Genomic DNA, 5,035 nt, shown 5'->3' on the forward strand with positions numbered 1-5,035 from the left:
ATTCTACAAAGGGCAACGTAATTACTTGTAGCAAATACGAGCTACTTTTACTTCTACCCTTCGAATATCATGGCCTATTTTCTTAAACTCGCGACCATCACGCACCTTTTTTCCCCTCCGACCTCAAGTTTTGGATATTTTGTCCTCTTCTGTTATTATTTTCATGAGTATTCGAACTATGTATTGATTTTCTGACTTTTGTTTGTAAATAAGTTGACGAAGAACAGATATATTTGAATATGGTTTATAAAAAATGATCTTTTTTTTATCTCAGCGCCACAAATCACAGGCTAATAAACACACCTATGTATGCAATCTTTTTTTCTTGTTTTGCTTGCACCTCTCATCTTTTTTCTCTTATTCATTTATTAATTTTTTTTTAATGTTAAATCTTCTAAAAAATTGTATTATTGATTTATCAGTAAATAAACAGACCATCTAAATTGATTAAATAACTCTTGTTATCTTATTTCTTATAAACAAATTTATGAAGTTTAAATTACTGTAAAAAGGAAAATCATTCGGTCTCTTGACCTGCTGAGCGACCAAAATCACCCGTCCATAATACAACTGCCGAGGACATCGGTGTCGCGGCCTCTACCGTATTACGTGCAATAACATATATTCATGTAAATAGACTGCTTAGCTGCAGCCAAAATTGACGCCACTCCAATATCGAATATGTAATAGGTTAGAATAAAAATCGCTACCCATTAGATGTCCCAATACCATTAAATTTATAAGTATTAAGCTAATTGTATTGAGAAAAAAATATGTTAATTGAAAAAATATGATTATTTTGGGATCACTACCACCTGTAAGTATACTACAGTATATATACTATACTAGTCCAGTAAAAATCGTTTGCGGGTAAAAGTGGGTAATTCCTCACCAGCTGCTCTCCCATATAGGAGAACTATACTATCAGCGGGTACGCAGTAGCCAAGGGCTTTAATATATCATGTGCTAAGAGAGTCCTTTTTTGACGCGCTGATGAATGTATTATTCATGTGCTACCTACCATTCGTGTCAAGGGGGTCGGAGAGCTACGAGACTAAATTAATAATTAGAGTGTAGTTGTGTCCTTGATCACTACATACCTGGTTAGGTAGTCCGATAACTCATTGGCTTGACTTTTATAAAGTAGTTGATTGTCCTTTTAATGACTTTAAGAATCACATGAATTTTCGAGATTCTCTTAAATGGGGAAAGTATAAATTTCACCGAATAGTGTCTTAATTTTCTCAATTTGGCTGATCGCTTCTGATACAAGTCTGTTACAGAAATCTAGAACGTCTTTTAGTAAAAAAAGATACTGCATCGGGTAAAACTTAAAACTCCTGAGACTTCTGCAAGACTAGCACAGTTACGTTAACGAAAATGAATTTATTTAAGTTTTTTTTGTTTTTTTTTTTTTTGTATTTATAATGATTTTTTTAATTTAACTACATTTAGATGAGTGTACGATACCCGAGAACATAATTTTAAATAAAATCTGCCTACGTCTGACCAAACTCGGACTCGTACTACTTGAAATTGGATGACTCGCAGTTTCCTGATTCCAGACAAATGGCGAGCTTACTTCATACCTCATGCCTAGGAAGGATCCCTGCAGTGTTACCTTTGAGTTTGTACTTTGCTAGTGATTAAGGAGAAACTTTTTGAGACAAACTGACCGAGTCGCTATTTAATTAGGTGGCAATATTAATTTGAGAGTTAACAAGTATTATTTATCGAAACTCGATAGTATTGATATACATTGTATTTATCTCCTAGGGTTTGAATTTGAGTTGAAAATTATCGGATTAAGTTGTCTACTATTTTTAATACAAACTTTTCTTTCGCAGCGTAAGTACTACAATATCACAAACAACATCAAATCAGATTCTTTAACGCGTGGGTATATCTGCAACTGTTTACAAATTGCTCTTTTTTCATAAACCATCTTCGAAAATATCTGTTCTTCGTCAACTTATTTACAAACGAAAACCACAAAATCAATACATAACTTGAATACTCATGGAAATAGTAACAGAATAGGACAAAATATCCCAAACTTGCGGTCGCAGGGGAAAAAAGGCGCTTGATGGTCGCGAGTTTAAGAAGATTGGCCGCAATGTTTAAAGGGTAGGAGTGAAAGTAGCTCGGAATTTCTGTAAGAAGATACGTGGCCCTACCTAGGATTCTGATTAGTTAAAACAATGGGCTCCAAAAGTCGATTAACCCGGTGTGGTGGTGGTAGTCCTGATGTTGGAAATGGCTCAATATATTATTTATTTCATACTAAGGTATTATTATTTCAAATCCCTGTCAGCTGCGTTAATTTATTTTCTGGAATATTTTTCGTTCTACGCCGAGAAATAATAAAGAACATAAGGTAGAAAAGAAAAAATACGATGATTTTCTTTGGTTTTAGAGAGATACTTAAAAAAGTAAAAAATCGCTTATCGTAGAATCGGTAGGATGCCTAATTGAAATTTTTCATAATGAATAGCGAGGATCCACTTGAATCACTTGAACTCACGTAAATTATTATTTTAAAATTATTTAAATCTTATTCCTTTCAAACCTAAAATTCATGTTTGGTTCGTAGTATTATTGTTTTTATCTGAAGAAAAAAAAAGTAAAAAATCTTTTACCATAAAAAACAAAAGTGTTGTAAAAAAATTGTTGTTTAGTAATTAGGATGTAATGCAGTTGAAAATAGAACTACAGTAGTCATAAATGCATAAAAATTACTTTAAATTTAAAGAAAAAACAAAAAATAATATTCCCTTTAACTTTTTAGTATATGCTGCACAAAATGATTAGGTATATTATTGCTTATTTTGAGCTTGTGGTCAATATCACACTTCAATTTGAGTTTCTTTTTACTAGAAAAACGGCCACAGTAACATCAAATCGCCACACTGTCTTTAAATATAAAAAAGAACACACGCAAATGACTGGTTGGCTTGTAATTTTGTACAAACACCCAAAAATAAGCATTCGATCAATAACACGATGTACTTACAAATGGGTCAGTGCTTGATTTCAAAAACATATCATAGGAAAAGTAAATGTGGAACAAAAGCAGGTGCAGGACATATACAGACAATGATAAATATATTATGAGCAGAGCTGCGTAGTAGAAGGTGGTAAAATTGAATTGTCATCCACATTAACGCGTCAGTACCGACACGCGATACTTGAGGAAATAAACTATTCTTCTTCGGCTCAATTCTATATATAGTGTCACTGCTTTGTTTTATGCTAAAAAGTACAGATGAGATATTGAAAATTTGAAAATTTTGGACGTTAAAAGGAGAAACGTTTGCAAAAGCGTAGCAGCCGTTAACGTTATCTATGTTCTTAACTCCAAGAGAAGAAAGTAGGTGATTCGAGGGACAGTCCTGTATGTATTTATACCATTTGTTCATATATTTACAGATGAGCATGTCTTCGCACATTTTCTTAATTTTACTTAGAGGTTGGAGCTTAAAAAAAATTTGCAGCATATAAAATCGCACTCGGCGTATTTTAGTAAGGATATCATTGGCGATATGAATGATGCATCAAATATTAATGTCACTTTTGATTAAACACTTATTTTAAAATAATTTTGCTTATTTGTATACTTACAACCGATAGATGTAAATTTATGTAAAAAGTTCGTCATTACAGAGTATTAACTTTAAAAAATTAGCATCAAGAAATCTCACTTGAAGGTACAACCAAATACTATATTGTGTACTCTTAAACGTAAATCAATACGTGTATAATTATTAGTTTCCTGGTTACATATAAAAACCTTCTCTTTATTATAACCTCGATTATCACTAAATTGTATAGAAGGAGAAACTTTTCTAAATCAACCTCGTAAACTTTCAAATCATTAAATTAACGAAAAATGGTAGACAATTTTGATTTCATCTAAAGTATAAAAGTCTCAAGTCTCCACTGATTATGACGTTAAAAATGCTTATTGTTCTTTTAAGAAACAAAAAATTATTCTTCAATAGTACTACCTCAATTTAAAATGAATTTTCCTTAACGATAATCATTATAGCTTTACAGAACAAACAATACACAATTAATAAGCAAAAAGGCAGAAAATCTAAATAAATTGCTTCAGACCTTTTTGCTTTGTATAAAAATACTTTCCACATACTTAAATCAGATATTAGCCAAAAAATTATATATTATTACAATGAAGACTAATGACTTCTAGCCTTTTTTTTGCATTAAAAATTACCTGCCTTTTTTATAAAAAAAAAAACTTAAGTTATAATAAGTAACATAAAGTCAAAGCACCCATTCAAGTACAAACAGTACTTATTGAACTATAAAACGTGTTTTGGTTGTGCAAAAATTCTATGATAGCACTGTTATTATAATTAAAAAAAATTATAAAAAAATAAACCTATTATTCATATCTTATATAAAAAAACTATTGAGCATATTAATACCTACAGCAGAAATTGAACACCAAATTTCTAAATTACACAAAAACAGGGAAATTATTTTATGTTAGAAGTTTTATTAATTCTCAAATTCTACTTTTATTAGTAAATCTATAATATTGTACAGCGTCAAAAATCTATGATGTACAGTTTATAGAAAAAAATTTTTTATTTGAGAAAAATCCAGTTTAATACCGTGTGATACTATAACACATCAAGTTCTAATTACATGCACTAATATTTGGATTTGGTACGCTAATGATACATCAAATTTTTTTAAAATCAAAAACATGAACAAATTGACGTAGTGCTAATTAACTGATGTAAATGAATTAGAAAATTATTCGATAAACAGCTACAGTTGCTGACTAATTTTTTACGTTACTAAAAAATTTTAATAAATAAATATTTCAAAAATGATAATATTTATTGCCGAAAAGATTCTTGTTATATATAGTGTATCTCCAATAGAAAATATCTTTATGCCTACGATGCATTGCTTTGAAATTCTGTCATGTAATAGTTTCTTTGCCACTTGTTCTACGGCGATTGGCTTCTGTTTTGTTTGTTTTAGGAAATAAAATAAAAAGAGG

The sequence above is a fragment of the Copidosoma floridanum genome, unplaced genomic scaffold, assembly GCF_036245765.1.
Source record: "Copidosoma floridanum isolate Cflo_tuat_1 unplaced genomic scaffold, Cflo_Japanese_pri ptg000036l, whole genome shotgun sequence".
Classification (NCBI taxonomy): Eukaryota; Metazoa; Arthropoda; class Insecta; order Hymenoptera; family Encyrtidae; genus Copidosoma; species Copidosoma floridanum.